At 39.9% G+C, this 17,057-nt stretch overlaps 1 long non-coding RNA gene across 4 annotated transcripts in view; it reads right to left on the bottom strand.

Moving 5' to 3' along the window:
- LOC102131474 (uncharacterized) overlaps nucleotides 1-17,057 on the bottom strand; it is a 183,116-nt gene that overhangs the window by 10,705 nt on the left and 155,354 nt on the right. For 2 of the 4 annotated variants that reach the window (XR_010585778.1, XR_010585776.2), the window contains exon 6: nucleotides 4,510-17,026. This is a non-coding gene — a long non-coding RNA (uncharacterized lncRNA). The remainder of the gene's footprint in view (nucleotides 1-4,509; nucleotides 17,027-17,057) is intronic. The other 2 variants (XR_012433225.1, XR_012433226.1) reach the window with 2 other exon arrangements.

Raw genomic sequence — 17,057 nt, 5'->3', positions numbered from 1 at the left:
GTTAGAAGTGGTACCTACTGAATTAGGCATAAGCTGGGCCAGAGGGCATAGCACGCTTGTATCTCACCGGGAGGTAGCCCAGATCCCCAAAGTTCACCAGTATTGCACCCACACTTTTTTCCCCTCAGCTTACGTAGAGCTTTAGCCACATAAAGGATTCTTTTCTTTTTTTTGAGACTGAGTCTCACTGTGGCACCCAGGCTGGAGTACAGTGGCACAATCTCTGCTCACTCTAACCTCCGCCTCCTGGGTTCAATTGAGTCTCCTGCCTCAGCCTCCCATGTAACTGGGATTACAAGCATGCAGCACCACACCCAGCTAATTTTTGTATTTTTACTAGAGATGGGGTTTCACTGTGTTGGCCAGGCAGATCTCGAACTCCTGACCTCAGGTGATCCTGAGTGCTGGGATTACAGGCGTAAGCCACCGCACCCAGTCCACACAAAGGATTCTTTATGACCATATAAAATAGGAGGATAAAGCTTCAGTTTGGTTCATAGATGGGTCAGCTCAATATCTCTGTGAAAGATGACAATAAACTGCTGTTACACTACAGCTTCACTCATAGGACCCTTAACATTACAGTGAAAGGAAATCCTACCTAGGGGCAGAACTTTGAGTGGTACACCTGGTCATCTACTTTATGTAGACAGAAAAATGACCCATGATAAGAATATGTGTGGACTGAGGAGCAGTGGCAAATGTCTTGGCTGATTGGTCAGGGCCCAGGAAAGAGATTAGAGGACTGTAGAGACAAGGCAGTCTGGAGAAGAGGCCAGTAGACAGACTTAAGGGATTAGGCACCAAGTGTGAAGGTCTGTGTGTTGAATGATACTGTCCACTACAGGGCATCCTACATGGAGGAAACACTAAAAACAACATAGACAGAGTACTTGGGCTGACAAAGCCAGGCTGCCACTGGCTTCCCAGGGCTGACACAAAGAGCACATGAACAGAATAGTTATGGTGGCAGACATAGAGGCTATGCATATGTCCAACAGCATGAATGCATATTCACCAAGGCGTGTGTAGCTACTGCTGAATGCCCAACCTTCCAATAACAGAGACTAACACTGAATTTCCAATATAGTATCATGCTTTGAAGAGAACTACTAGCTATTGATAGCAAATTGATTACACTGGACCCCTTTCATCTAGGAAAGAGAACTGGTTCATCTTACCTGAAACTGGTTAGTAGTATCAATATGAGATTGTCTTCTCTGCTTGTATGGCCTCAGGCAGAACTACCACCATAGAAGAGTCTGAATAACATGGTTTTGAGCCAAGAAACCCACTTTGTAGCAAGGAGGTGTACTTGTTAGGGTTCTCCAAAGAAACAATCAATAGGATGTGTGTGTGTGCATGCGTGTGTGTCTGTGTGTATGATTTATTATAAGGAATTTGTTCATGCAATTATGATGGCTGGCAAGTCCAAAATCTGCAGAGCCAGTATCTAGTTTGAGTCCAAAGGCCAAAAGCTTCTGTAGAACCAGGAAGAGCTGATGTTCCAGTCTGAAGACCACCAGGCAGGGGAATTATCTCTTACTCAGGGGAGGGACATCCTTTTGTTCTGTTCATGCTTTCAACTGATTGGAAAAGGCCCATCTACGTAAGGGAGGGCAATATGCTTTACTCAGTCTACCAATTTAAATATTAATCTCATCCAAAACACCTTCACAGAAACACCCAGAATAAAGTTTGACCAAACATCTAGGCACCCTGTGGCCCGTTTAAGTTGACATATAAAATTAACTATCACAGAGGGTGTAGCAGTCATAGCAGTGGGCATGTGGTTATGCAAGTCACCTGCACACAGAAGCTGCCAGTTGGATAGAGTAACAGATGGCCATTTTAACAGCACAGATGAGGCACTAGCTTGAAGGTGATACTCTGAGGTACACCTTGAATCAATGATGTTTATATGGTGCTGTGTTTCCAATAGGTAGACTATGTGGGTGCAGAGACAAGTGTAGAAGAGAGTGACTCTGCTTCCAGGTACCCACTTGAAGAAGTTGTGCTTCCCATAACTGCAATTCTGGACATTTTTGGTTTAAAGGTCCTGATTCCTATAGGGGTAATGTGTCCACCAGGGACAGAGAAATTTCTGATTCCTATTAACTTTGAGTTGTGGCTGCCATCTGGTCATTTCAGACTTTTTATGTATTTATTTATTTTCTTTTAAGATGGAGTCTCGCTCTGTCACCAGGCTGGAGTGCAGTGGCGAGATCTTGGCTCACTGCAACCTCCACCTCTCGGGTTCAAGCAATTCTCCTGCCTCGGCCTCCCGAGTGTCTGGGACTACAGGCACGTGCAACCATGCCCGGCTAATTTTCATATTTTTAGTAGAGACGGGGTTTCACCATGTTGGCCAGGATGGTCTCGATCTCTTGACCTCATAATCCGCCTGCCTCAGCCTCCCAAAGTGCTGGGATTACAGGCGTGAGCCACCGCGCCAGGCCCTATTTCAGACTTCTTATACCAAAAGATTGGCAAGCTACAGAAGGAATTACTATCCTGGCAGAAGTAACTGACCCTGGTGATCAGGCAGAGGCAAGTCTTCCACTGGGACAGGAAGCCTTACATGGAGGCAGGGAAGAATACATTTGACCAGCTGGCAATGCATTGGGACATCTCTTGGTACTACCCTGTCCAAATTGGCAGTAAATTGATAAGTGCAACAGCCATCATCTGAAAAGACACAGTGGTCAGGGAATCATACCTTTTATGGATAAGTGTCTGAGTTGCCTCAATAATTAAGCCATCTAAACCAGAAAAGATGGTAGCTAAGGATGAGTTGGTGGAGGCGAGAAGTGATGAATGTCAGTTGAGCTCCTTAGGCTAAGTACAGAAATGGGGCTAGAGCATATCACAGTAACACTCTTATTTTAATTTTTCCCAGGGAAAGTGACTAACTAGAATCCTGAAGGAGCTGTTTCTGATGGGGTAAACCTTTTTTATATGAGTAAGTGGATTTGAGCAGCCCGAGGGGTGGACTATAGTGGATGCTGTGGTTTTAAGGCCATATTCTCCCTTTAAGAATGGGACACCTATTTCCCTATGTCGGGACTGTAGCCTACTGTTAGCTCATAGCTGAATTGCTTTCCAGAAATTTCCCTTGCCCAAGAGTTCTGTCTCATTCAAATATATGTTCCCCTCTCCCCAAGAACAGCCCTCCTCCAATGACTGCTCAACTGAGGGGAAAGGGAGTGCAAAGGCCTGCGGCCCTTACGTTAATTCAGGACAAATCTGAAAGGCAATCACAGCTTCATAGCTGAGACCATAATTGTGACTATATCACAGTTTAGTTTCTCCCTCTGCTTAATTTTGATTCTTCCAGCAAACTTTCTGTTCACAAATAACTGTCCCAGAATCTGTTTCCAAAGAACTTAACCTAAGACAATAGGACCTATCGGTGACCATCCAAAGAGGCCTTAATTTACTTTCACATGAAGTCATTTAAAAGCAAAAAAAAAAAAAAAAAAAATCCACTTCCATTATGACACAAATTATTATGGTACATCTTTTCAGATACATGTGGGGCCTCTCCGGCAGCATAAGCTGCTGAAATAAATGAAACAGCTCTGTCAGTACCTGTAATTCACAGAGTTCTTGATGCAAATGTCATTTATTAAGTTCATTATGAAAATAACCAGCCTCTAAGTATATTCCACATGATTCAGATATTTGAATTTTCTCTCTAGGCCAATCTGAACTAAGAATTATCTTAGGTTCATCCACAAGATGGATTTGGGAACTGTTGCTGGGTTCATTTTATGGGTCCAAAGTAGAGCAAGTTCCGTTGTCAGAGCACTTAGAAATATGGATATGGTTTGCTTCTTTTCTACCTCATTACCAAAATATATAGGATTATTTGTAGCTTCAAACAGTGAGATAGGTAAATCCTGCTGTGTTCAAAGTTTAACAGGTATCTCAAACAGTTTTTCACATTGACTGGAAATATAAAGTCACAAAGCCTCAAGGCAAATGTAAGCTGAATATTACTGACTCTTTTTAAAATATCCAAATACTGTTATTTTTTTTTTTTTAATGTCTGGAACAACTGGTGATATTTCAAGAGGAAAAAAAGGGAAATTTTTTTTTCTTCCTTTAGGCAGAAGTGAATTATTTCAAGCTCCAAGTGGTTCCAAATTCCACTGAGCTCTAGAGGGTGGGTTTCCTGAGATTTCTAGTGGGCACAGTACTTGGCATAATAAACTTCTTCTCCTGCTCCATTCCCTCCACCTCAAAGAGCCACGTGCCCTCTAACCAGCCCCGGAGACAGACCTCAGTGTTGAATGATGGATAATAGTCATTTTCACCAATTCGCTTTAAGAACTATGTTTGGTTTCCAAATACTAAAGGAACAGGAACTGCTCCCTTAGGAGAACAGTAAAAATACAATCAAAGCAGTCTAAATTTCGAAGTTCAAATTCATAATTCTATGCTGCAGTCTAGTTTCCTCCCCATAGGAAATGTGGTATTACATACAGTACAAAGGGCTGCACTCACGTGGAAGGGTGAGTCCAAGGCTGTCAGAGCTGAGAAGGACCTTGGAGATTACCCATTTCTATGCCTTTCTTTTATAGATGAGACAAAAGGCTCCAGAGAAGTGATAGCAGAATGGAGAGGAAAAGAGACACGAAGTTAGATCCATAAAGTTCTTAAGTTTGTTCTTAGTTACTTTATGACCAGCCTAAATATTAGGAGCATTCCTTTATGCAGTGATTTCTTTAATTTCTTTCACTTGGGGTCTGCCTCTCAGCCACAATTCCATTCCACTCTGCCTGCCCTCAACCTTGTCACCTCTCGTAGCAAGCTGTCCTCATTGTTAAGGCTTCATATGTTAAAGAATATCTCTGAGAAGCTACCACATGTGTTATGGTCTTTTCTGTCAGCCTCTTTTAGGTAAAATGGATGAGAGTAAGGCCTGGCTGATGCTGATGGGGCACCATGCAGAAGCAGAAAGCTGTGTCTCCTCTTTGTTAATCTTGTATGCAGGCCCCAACAACCAATGCCCTCTTTCTCTTGAACAGGACAGAAAGGTCCTATCTTTGTTTTCTTACCTAAACCAGCCCTAGAGACAGACCTTAGTGTCTCAATCACTGTGACTCCTTGGTTTACTTACTCTAACATGTCATGAACTATTTCATGTTCTTCCAAAGGCTTCCTAAGATTTCAACCTCTATTTCAATCCCCATCCCCTCTCTTTCTCTACCTTTTCAACTGTACTCTTTTTTTCCATGACAAAGGTCATGCTTCTTTTCTTAATTCAGTAAAGTTTTATGCAAAAGTCTCTTGTAATCCTACATCTATCTATACATAATATATATGTTCTTTTATGTAAGGCCTGGTCTATGATAACATAAAGTCAATAAATGATAGCAATTATTTTTAATTATCAAAATAAATTTTTAGAGATTCAAGTTAGCATACACAATGGAAATACATTGACAATCTAAAAACTATACTAAAACATAAACTCAAGACTTCATTCCTCTTCCTGTTCTATCAAAATCTGTGCCAAGTAAAAAAAATAAAAATTGTTCTTTTCTTTATTTCCACATTTTCTGCTGAAATGCCTCTTATGGGTAAACAGTTTGGAAGAGAAGAGCTGAAGTCCAGAAAACTGACACATTAGATAATTAGGCAGTGAATAATTGAGAGGCAACTGAAATGAGTATGAATTTTTAAAATGGCATCACAGGCTAAGATCACATCTCTCAATCAGATTATATTGTTAATTAAGACATCTGATTTCCACTAAAGTTTGAAAAAACTGCAGGCAGATGTTCTCATTCATTTTATAGATGATAAACCTGAGGCTTAATGAGACTGTATGATTTTTCCAAAGTAAAACAAAACAAAACAAAACAAAAGCATGTTGATAACAGGGCAAGATAGTAACAGGGTATGAATTCACATTTTTTCAGTACTTTTTTTTGAGCTAAATTACATCTGTGAAGAAGTGTGCAGATTTTAAGTATACACCTCAATAGGCTTTCACAAACTGAACACATTAATGTATACACCACCTAGATCAAGATGTATAATATTAAGAGCACCCAGAAGTTCCCTAATAAGGCATATATAAAAGAAGCCAGATCTTTTGACTCTGGGATCAACCTCAATCTATAAAGGTCCTTAGCATGATTGGACTTTTTTTCCTGATATACACAGCAATGGAATGGCAAGATCAGAGTGCTGAGGGGTTAAAATAGACTGAAAATCTTTGTATGCTATTGGTGTGAAGCAGTACAATACTATAAGTGCTATGGAAGACCACTCAACGGAGGTCCTGGAAACCTGTTTATAATACTGGTCTGTTGTTTATTAGACGTGTCATCTTCCACAAGGCTTAGTGCCTTTGCAATTCTTACTCCCTCTTTCCAAATTGCTCCTCCCCTTTCTTTTTGTCCTGAGTAACTAACTCCTACCCATCTTTCAGGACTGAGCTTAATCCTCACTTCAGTGAAAGCCTTCCTAACATCCCCAATTCAGATTTCGTTTTGCCATTACTTGTGTCACAGAAACTAGCACTTCTCCCTAAAAAAAAAAAAAAAACTTATCTAAATTTTCCATTTATACGTGATTATTTTGTAAGTATTGTTTGTTGATAATAATATCTGCATCCTCAGCTGGTAAGTTCTGCAAGGGTAGAGTCATGTCTGTTTTGCTTGCTACACATGTTTGGGGTTGCTGAGACTATCCTCAAGTTTCATAATTTGCTAAGAGGACTCCCAGGACTCAGCAGATACTTGTGCTTACAGTTGTGATTGTTGGAGTGAAAGGATACCGTGCACAATCAGCAAAGGGAAATGGCACATGGGTGACACTCAGGAAAATAGAGCGCCAACTTCCAAGCATCCTTTCCCAGTGGAGTCACACAAGATGCACTTAATCTCTCCGGCAATGAGTTGTAACATGTAAAACGTTGCCAACCAGAGAAACTCAGAGACCCAGTGTCCAATGTTTATACCGGGGCTAACCACGTAGGGATCCTCTGCCAAGTATATACCTAAATTCCAGACTCCCAGAAGGAAAGCAGGTGTTGAGCACACACCACGTTGTCTATATAAATAGTTTCAGCACCATGAGTCACTCTTACCAGTTCTGGGAATGGAAGGAACTCTCCTAAAATTTCTGTTCCCAGATACGAGGACACCAATTCCATGAATGGTTCTCAAAATAAGGATTTAGTTTGGGAAACTATCAGGAGATGTTGGTTAACAGGCTTAAATAATTTGCTGGTCTTTCTTTAATTGCAGGAGTTTCAGACACTTCAGTTTATATAAATCTCCAAGGTGGTAAGGGAAGGTAGAATATGCAGTGTTTCCCAGAATACATTTTTACCCTCTCATTTTTTAAGAGATTAGTGTTCTGGGAGAACATGTTGACAAATGTTGCTCTAATTCCAGCCCCTTTTTTCAGACCAGTCACCTTCCCACCTCAGCATGTTGTGCTGTCAAGGTTTAGGATAGAACAGTTCAACGAACACCTTTCAGGCTGCATGAAATATGTTAGAGCTACAATTGCTTAGCCTATTAATTGTTTTACTTCCTTCTAAGACACTTACACTCATGATCATAACCCCATAACACACAGCAGTGACCTGAATCACAGATAATGGGAGAGTAGAGGGGTTAAGCATATATTTTTACCAATAGCAAGACAATATTTATTCAACATCCCATCTTATATGACCCAATTTCTGTTTCTTGGCAGAATTTTGCAAAGGTAATTCAGTTTTGCAAAGGTAACTTAATTGAAACTCATTAGCATGTTACTGACCATACAGCACGAATAGTGTAGAACAGAAGTAATTAACCACCGTTCCAGCTGAAAACCTACATTCAGCTCCTTTTCTATTTTCTTCATGGCTTCTGGGGTTGAGACTATTGAGGTGAAAGCTGTGTCAAAGAAGTCATAAATAAAACCACTGCTTTGGATAATTAATATATAGTACTATGATTTTTTCAAGTCAAAACTATTAATTTTTGACAAAATACTATGTATATTAATACAGAAACTCATTTGGAATAATTGTTTCTATATAAACACTAGAGGAACACCTTATTTTTCTTCCTGGGTTTAATTGAACAATTTTAATACAAAGCAAATTAAGTAAAATAGGATCCAAGCTTCTCTGCAAAGTAATAGTTTACTAAGTTTAGCTAGATGTATGCTTAATGAAAAACCATAATTTTCTCCATGGTTGGAGGAACTGAGACAATGGTTGTTTGTCAAATAATTCAGACCATATATTTAGACTCCTCAGCCACCTCTGAAGGTATTGGTAAATTAGCTGGCATCAAGTCTCAACCATGGGCAATTAATGGAAACAATTACAGCCCCAAAGAGTGACAAATTTTCTTCTAATTCTAAAGACAGGGACCAAGGCTTTATATTTTCATAATGAGAATTTTTAAAACTATCTCAAAAATGATGCTTGGCTTCTGCAGTTGGATAGAGAATGTCCTATGATCATTAGGTCTGATCTGTTCTAGAGACAGAGTTGTTAGCAACTCCCAGCCAGGAAGTACAGATAGCTCAGTGGATGGCTCCCTCCACATCAGAGGAAAAACATCTCTGCTGCACTATATTTCTATGCCAAGGAAATACTGCTTGAGGGTTAATAATAAACTTCTATTCCTTGTAAAGATATAATAAAGTCAATGTAGTAATACAAATGAGATAAATCAAAATAAAGCCCTTGAATTCCAGTACTTTGTGTGTTTTCTCTCCTTTGTGCAGCATCACAGGGGTGTATCGATTTATTTCAAGGGTGTTAAATTCTATCATTCACTACCACCATCTCATAAGAAAAAGCGACACTTTTAAGGCAACAAAATTGAAAGGCATCACAATAAGCTATTTAGCAAAGGTCTGGAATGTCCTCAAGACAGTCAATGTCTAGGGTAGAGTGTTTCCTCAAGGAGTGGAGCTATTCCTCATGGCACTGTCTGCAGAGGGTTTATTGAAAAATCATACAGAGACCCAGCAGCTGCACCACACATCACATATCAGAGTCTTAGGAAAAGGAGATGCACTTTGGAATGGAGATGCTGGAATGAATGCATAGTTAAGAGGTATTTGGACTTTATCATTTTACTGACCAGTAGTAGCTCGTCATTTTTAAAAAATGGGGTATATTATAGAGGCAAATTTTTTAAGTTAAGATGTATATTTTAAAATATTGCCATTTATTATTACTATTTCATGTGGAAAATAAAAAGGCATTTAATAGCAACAGAAAGGAAAAACATAGTTCCCAAATAAAACATCATATTTAAATTTAAAAAGAAAAATAAGAGCTTTGTGAAAAATGTATCCTATTACCCTATTGCTTTTCTAGATAGAGTGATGAAAATTTTATCAAGGGTCAAGACCACTCAGTGGACATGGATAAGAACAACCGACGTGCGTGATATTACTTAATGTTGTCCTTTTCACCTAGTAGATATCTTTACAGTGGGATTTGAGAATCTTTGATTTTGAAAAGATTACTACTTCAGCTGCCTGCTGCTGTTCACAGAACAAATGATGGTTGAATTCCTGGCAGGCAAAATTTCACTTATTTGTTCTGAAAATATTTAATGATGTCATTTTATCTCAAGATCCAAATCAAATAGAAAATGCAAAACAATAAACACAAGGTGTCAGGTGTCTGGCTTATACAATCCTTTTAAGAAATTGTCCACAAACACTGCATCAGAATTAGTTGGTGATACTTTTAAAAACAATGAAGGTTATGGAGCCACACCCAAGATCTGCTTAAATCAGAAACATTAGGAGTAAAGCCTAGGAATCCACATTTGTAACATGCTCTGCAAGTGATTCTTATACACATCACATTTTGAAAATAACTTTTTTGGATGACCCCAGATGGACAAGATCATATCCTGTTCTGGGGGCCAAATTAAGTTATTTTTAGCTGCATTTTGAAGGATGGGTAGGACTTGAGGATTATAATTGGAAGGAAGGGGCATTCTTTTTGGAAATAACAACATCCATGGAAACATAGAGGCAGGAGAACAAATTGTATTCGGCAAATGGTGAGGAGACCAGTGTTGTTGGAGACAAGCTATAATGTAGGGGAATAGCAAAAGTAAAAATGAAGAAGCAATTAGGAGTGAGATCGTGACTGGCTATCCCACTAGAAAGCATCTGCTTCCTATATAACAAAGAAATAGAAGGTCCTCCAAGTATAGGTGACTTAAGCAAATATAGTAAATGTTACAGGTTCAAAGATGGTGGAGAAGTGGGAATGGGGAGTTCTGTAGAGCAGGCACTCCTCTATTTTCAATTATCTGTTTACTTATTAATATTCAACTTTGATCCAAAAATTTAGGAACAAGCTCTGACAATCTAATTTCATTAACAGAATTAATAAATGAGCTTTGTTGATGTGTCTGCATTGTAACATCCTCAGATAAAGCAGTGCTAATCAACTGCTGTGGTGGATAAAGATAAGCACACAAAGACTGTGATGTAGTTTCCCTCCCTTTTTATAATTAACTTTTGAATCTGTCATGCTTTTCAGGGTCTAAAATAAAATAGTAGGCAGTGAAAGTTTGATCATCAATTGCATTTAATAACATCAATGGATATTAGATCTTACTGTACTATTTAATATTTTACTTACTTTTTATTTAAACTACATATTCTATCAGACTTTATATTTTCATGCTGTTTCATTCTTAAACTGCTTTCATTCCCAATTCAGGGATATCTGTAGGTTCTTACTATTTGAGTGCATGAGTTAAACTTTCCATCTACTGGCTCAGTAGGAGGCCTGTCCACCATGAGACCAATCCAGTGCTGAGCCACAAGCTGTCATGGTGAAAGAACCCTATAGCCACATTTTGATGTTTTTTCCTTCTTGGCCACTTATTTCATCAGATATTATTCTATAGCTGCCAAACTCCATACTACCACCACTGTTCATGGCACACAACTCTAGACCAGTTTGAAATTAGGTGTTCATGTTCAAATTCTGACCTGATCACAGGTCATGGGCCTAGTGTGGAAGAATAATTCAATGTCATGTGGCACAGAATGTGGCCAGCTATATAAGCAATCACCTGTAAATAACTCTTGAACCCCTTTGGAAGGGAGTTGTAGTCATGAGATATTACATTACTGACCTTTCTACTACAGCATACTAGTCAGTACAGGGGGGATCTTTTGACACAGGCAACCTAGTTTATAAAACCAACATACAATGTGCTTAAAAAGAGAGTCAATTCAACCATCCTCAAATGATGAAGGCTTGATTCTGGAAGCTTGACCATGAGTGACCAAACTCTGTTGTAGAGAAGTGGCACCTTTCTGATCTGAGTCATAAATAGTGGCATAGGATATGATTTCAAGTCCAAATTTTGCAGCATCAAATTCAAATTTATCAATAAAATATTTAAACTCTTCAAGATGAAAAATCTGTGTGTTCAACCAGTAGACCATAGCGAACACGAATTGAATATCCAAGTCTGAATGCAAAAGTCATTTCATAGCTCCAGAGCTTTATCCTCCAAACCAATAATAATAATAATAATAACAATAAAAACTATGTAGCTGGAGCAGTCAGGTCCTCTTCATCACTGCCAGGGATTCCTAGCTGGTTTTATTGCAATGCTGGGTTCTCATAACCACTACCACTAAGAGTGGAACTGGAGGCGTAAGCAAAGGACATACCAGTGTCTCCAACTCTCCTATGCCTGGGCACTGGGCCTCCACAGCACGTGCACACAACCCAGTAGCCCCACGGGATAGGTCCAGTGTCACAGCCCACAGGCTATGTGCTTTTTATGTTTTCTGTTTGCAATCGCACTGCAAATTACAGAGCCTTTGTTGCTGTTAATGTTGTCATGACTGAAACACTGATGAACGATTTGAAGCCATTTCCCAAGTAGCATGAAGCAGCTTGTCATTCTGGCTTAACACCCAAACTGTTGTTTGCAAAAACTACTTTAACCTTCTAGTTTTCTCTAGATTTTCTCTGTCCAGAACCCAACAATCAACTGTAGCAATCTCTTTATGTCTCCCAACATATTTTTGTAATATTCCCCCCCACAAGGCATAGAACTTCTCCATTTCCACCCTCCCATTTTAGGAAGTGTGAGTTTAAAGAGTTGATAGAGGCCTCTCCAAAAGAGTGGTTTCTTCCTTGGTTCTGGTATATTTTCTTGTCCAAGAATGTCCTTGCCAGGCAGATCATTTCTCCCCCTCTTTCTCTATACAGAAGAAAGGCTAAACGGCTCAAGGGAAGGGTCATAGCATTTAAAGTCTGGCAGATGGTTGTGAGTGGTGTGACTGGGGAAATGTTGTCCAACTTCATTGCACTTCAGTTTTCTCTGTAAGACTAAAACTGGGGATGAGAAATAGCTAATTAGTGTTTGGCATGGAGCAGGTATTCCAGTGACGGATGTATATTGATTAATATATATATCAGTAATGAGGAGTTAATATATTGAAAATATATACATAGTCTAGTGATCAGTCTATCTGGTTAAAGCCATACCATTGGATACTTCTTCTTGGATTCCTATGATAAACTAGATAGATAGATAGATAGATAGATAGATAGATAGATAGATAGATAGATAGATAGATAGATGGATGGATAGATAGATGATAGAGTAGATAGACAGATGGGTTCAAGAAAGAAAGAGTTATTTTTAAAATGGATGGAAAACACCTGGAAGTCACTGAACCCCCACCTCCCATGGGTCTGTAAAATAAGCCGTCTTAAGCCAGCTGTGGGATGGATAGAGCCATTGATTTGATCTGGTCACTGAAGCTACCCAGAAATCAGAGTTGAGCTAGAAGAGATACTGAAGAGTTAGCAAACATTCTTTCTCCATCTTAAAATTTGACTGACTGTGGCCTGGCCAGTTAGAACCCAGCTGGAAAATGGAAATATCTCCTAGTATATGAGGGAAGTATTCTGCTTCTCCCTGAAGTGACATGTATTACAGATGATATATAGGCATCATATATATTATAGCCCCCCCACACACACACGTTTACACTTAGCAGAACAATAGTTGGAGTTTTTGTCATTTCTTTGCCAAACTATCTTCAAAGTACCTTACAAACTGAAAAATTACTGAAATGTACTATTGGGCATCTGAACAGCTAGATTCTAACAGTAGCATACTGGTAAACCTACTCTCTTGAAGAAAAGAAAAAAATGGTTTGTAGTGTTTGCTGATTTCTGTGGTGTAAATATTCTCACAGTGGCTGATTTCAAGCTATCAACCTGACATCATCAAACACAGAACTGGGAAGAGAAGAGTATAGCTGGCTCTCGTGAGCTGGTACGAGCCAATTCTAACACAGCAGTGGTTCTAAACCAACTTTGGAATTTATAAGACATGTGTTTTGTGAACCAAACCTTACTGTCTGGGTTTCTGTTTTCTCATACGTACATCAAAGAAATTAAACAAGACTAAAGTTTTTCAGTTTGGATGTTAATAATTATACACATATACACATATATAAAAATATATTACACATGTATATGTACACAAATGTGTGTATGTGTATGTGTATACACATATATACACATATGTTCTTTGCTCACAGACACTTGAGAAACTGTGGATGAAACAAAATTAAGGAAGTCTCTGTATAGCAGGACCTCTTAGAGACTTTCATATGGTGATTATGTAAGAGGAAGCTATAGTATTCAGCTTTTCCTAAACATTTTTTATGGCATAGCTATTAACAATAACCAGACCTCTGTGTTTGATATTTTTGCAGCTTTGAAATCCAATTTTTAAAAAGAAAAAGAAAGAGGTCTCAAAAAGTTACCACCCTCTTCCTCACGCACACTTTCCAACTCTATTCCTCACTTTTAAGTTAGGGGAGCTAACTTTTGTTGCGTACCTACCAAGTGCTGCTTCTGAAACTCAGCTATACCAAGGTTTTCTACCCTGAAAGACAGAAATTATCTCCCACTGGCCGGGCGCAGTGACTCACGCCCGTAATCCCAGCACTTTGGGAGGCCGAGGCGGGAGGATCACAAGGTCAGGAGATCGACACCTTCCTGGCTAACACGGTGAAACCCCGCCTCTACTGAAAATACAAAAATGAGCCAGGCGTGGTGGCGGGCACCTGTAGTCCCAGCTACTCGGGAGGCTGAGGCAGGAGAATGGTGGGAACCCGGGAGGCAGAGCTTGCAGTGAGCCGAGATGGCGCCACTGCACTCTAGCCTGGGCAACAGTGCGAGACTCCGTGTCAAAAAAAAAAAAAAAAGGAAATTATCTCCTACCCAATTTCTATATTAGAAATCTGAGCTTCACTAGATAATTTGGCCAAAGCCATAGTTTCTTTGGAGTGAAGGAGGCAGCAACACTGCCAGTCAAGAAGTACCTCTCCCAGGGAGCATACTTAGAAACAAAAGTGAAATCTAATTCACATTCACATAACCACAATCGATTCTGTAGGTGGAGAGCGATTTTAGCAATAGTGACACCTTGTGGCTTTATCTGCCGTGGCTTAGTAGCCAGGAAGGCTAAAAGAGATTCCTTTCCACACAAGTCGCCCACTGAGAGCAGTTGAACCAAAGTGGAAAGAGTGCTGATAATTTTGCAGGGTTATCATTTTGTTTTTTGTGAAATAACCTGAGATAAAGGCATCAGAGCTGTCTTTTGTTCCTCCTTTTCTCTTATTCTTAGTTCTTTTCTTGCGTTCCTATGATAAACTAAGAAGCAAGTAAGTGTACATTTATATCCTACTCCACCTATATCTAAAACAAAATAGTCCATTTTAAATGCAAAGGTGACTCCTCATTATACAAAACACTACTGGCCTTAATTTCCATGGGACTTGCAGTTTCCGAGAGGCTCTCTTTATATTCTTTTCTTGTGTTTTCAGAGAGACTTCAGATGCTGCCTAATAAGATGAAAAAACAAACACATCTTTCTAAAGCAGCCAAAGTGCTTTTAGGTTCTTCGAAGATGACAGGGCTGCTGTCATTTGAAGAGACATCTGGAAGGCCATCTTACAAAGATGAGGGAAAATAGGAATCCAAAACTGGACAATAGAGTAGAGAAAGAGCAAGTTTAAAAAAAAAAAAAAAAAAAAGGACTTTTACCAGCCCTTTATTATAAGACCAAGGACATACACTGGATTCTCAGACTTCACAAGAAGCCAAAACATTGTTTATAACTTCCATTTGGAATTCTAGAGTGGAGAATTAAGGATGCATGTGAACTTGTTGCAGATTTTCAGGGGTTAAGGCAGTGGGGAGAGAAAAGGTTTAAATTATGCAGAGGCACCATGACTCAGAAAGCAAAATAAAGAAGTGGAAAATGAATATTTGTGACTTCCATTTATGTCATGCTGCAGGCACATCAACTCTCTGAGCTTCTGTTATGCTACCCACAGGAAAGAGATAAATACCTAGAGGGAGGCAGGACGGTCACACACAAGACCAACTCTAAGGCGCTGTGTTTAGCTTGGTGACCTGGTAACTGCACCTGTGCCCTCTCTCCTTGGTTGACAGGGGAAAAAGATGGTGATGGGAGCTCAGAACAAGGGAAAAAGAAAATAGGACTTAAGGAAGATGTAGAAAGGTTCAGAAGGAAAGAATGGGATTAAGGGAAGGAAGCAAACAAGCAAGCAGGGTTTGTGAGTACTGTCAGAGACAAGAGACCAACAAAACTATTTTCTCCAAGTAAGTCTTGCTTCCAATTACCTGTAGAGAAATCTGTCCTCAAAATCCCTGGATGAAGGGGCCGGGGGCAGTGAGCACAGGAAGTAGAGCAGGGATTCCATGTTTCTGAACTGTTTCTCATGTTCTTTTTTTCCACTAGAATATTCTTCCAACTCTCATCTCTGATTCAAAATGTTAACTTGTCTCTCTAGTAGCACCTCACATGACTAGTAAGCCCTTTCAAAGGGGTATGCACACCACTGGATACCCCTTCTCAATAATGGCTTAGCAAACACTGCAGAGCACCCACTGTGCACTAGACATGCCAGCAGCACCTGGATGCAGAGGATGAAGTCACAATCCCCTCAGCCCTCCAATTAGCAGCTCACTCAAGAATGCTCTGAATCTCCTTCCCATTCTACATCACTGCATCTCTCTTGCTGTTCTTACTATTGTTATTGTAAACAATTGCTTTCTTCCCAAGACGGGTCCTAAACTACATGGGGGTAGAGACAATGTTTCCATCTTTGCATCTCTCTCTGCACTGTCCCAAAGCCACTGAACACAGCAGATGCTTCCTGAATAAATGGTCATGTATTTGAGTTGAATGCCTGACTGTGAGGTTAAGACTTGCTGTTGCTTCCATTCCCAAAGTGCTATGCTTCAACCTAGTGAGATAGAGGTAGTGTTTTCCTGATTGGCTTTTGGCTAGGGAAGGCTAAGATTCAGCCAGCAAAGAGATTTAGCAGGAGGGCCAGCCAAAAGAGTGCACCAGGGAAATGGAGGTCTGTGGGTAGATAACATCAGATTGGTTAGGAGGTTAAACAGAAAGCGAAGTGGACCCAACTATCGCACCACAAGCATCCCGCCTGCCTTCGATCTAGATGTGAACATTCCTTTATTCTTCCTGTCTCCAAATCAGTTCCTCATGCCCCAGCCCCTCCGGGCAGCTCTTCTTGGTAGAGTTACAGCAGCTGCTATTCCAAGTACAGGAAGCTGTCTTGTAAACAGTAATTTGTTCATATCAAATGTGTAGGACTAGAAACAAGGTAATACATGATGACTTTAATTAACACATTCTCAGATAAGACAGCCCTATTTTGAAACAACAAAAAGGAAAAAAAAATCTTCATAATTCATCCTGAGGAAATAAAGCTCCTTATAACAAAACAACAAAGTTACCTGTCAGAAGCTGCCAGAGCACTGCCCCTTAATCAGCAGGAATGGGTGGCCAGATGCCCTGTGTGGATGGAGAGCGGCAGCCAGACCGGCTAATCAGTAGATCCCCGACGTCGCCTCACAGTGCCGCGTCTACCCACGGATGGTTCTCTGACCTCAATTGTCAATCTGGTCTCCTACTTCCCTTTTCTGTCATTAGAAAACTCCAAGCCAATAAAGA

This window comes from Macaca fascicularis, chromosome 3 (genome assembly GCF_037993035.2).
Source record: "Macaca fascicularis isolate 582-1 chromosome 3, T2T-MFA8v1.1".
Taxonomy (NCBI): domain Eukaryota; kingdom Metazoa; phylum Chordata; class Mammalia; order Primates; family Cercopithecidae; genus Macaca; species Macaca fascicularis.
Note: the sequence above shows the minus strand (reverse complement) of the source record. Positions and strands in the feature narration are given on the sequence as shown.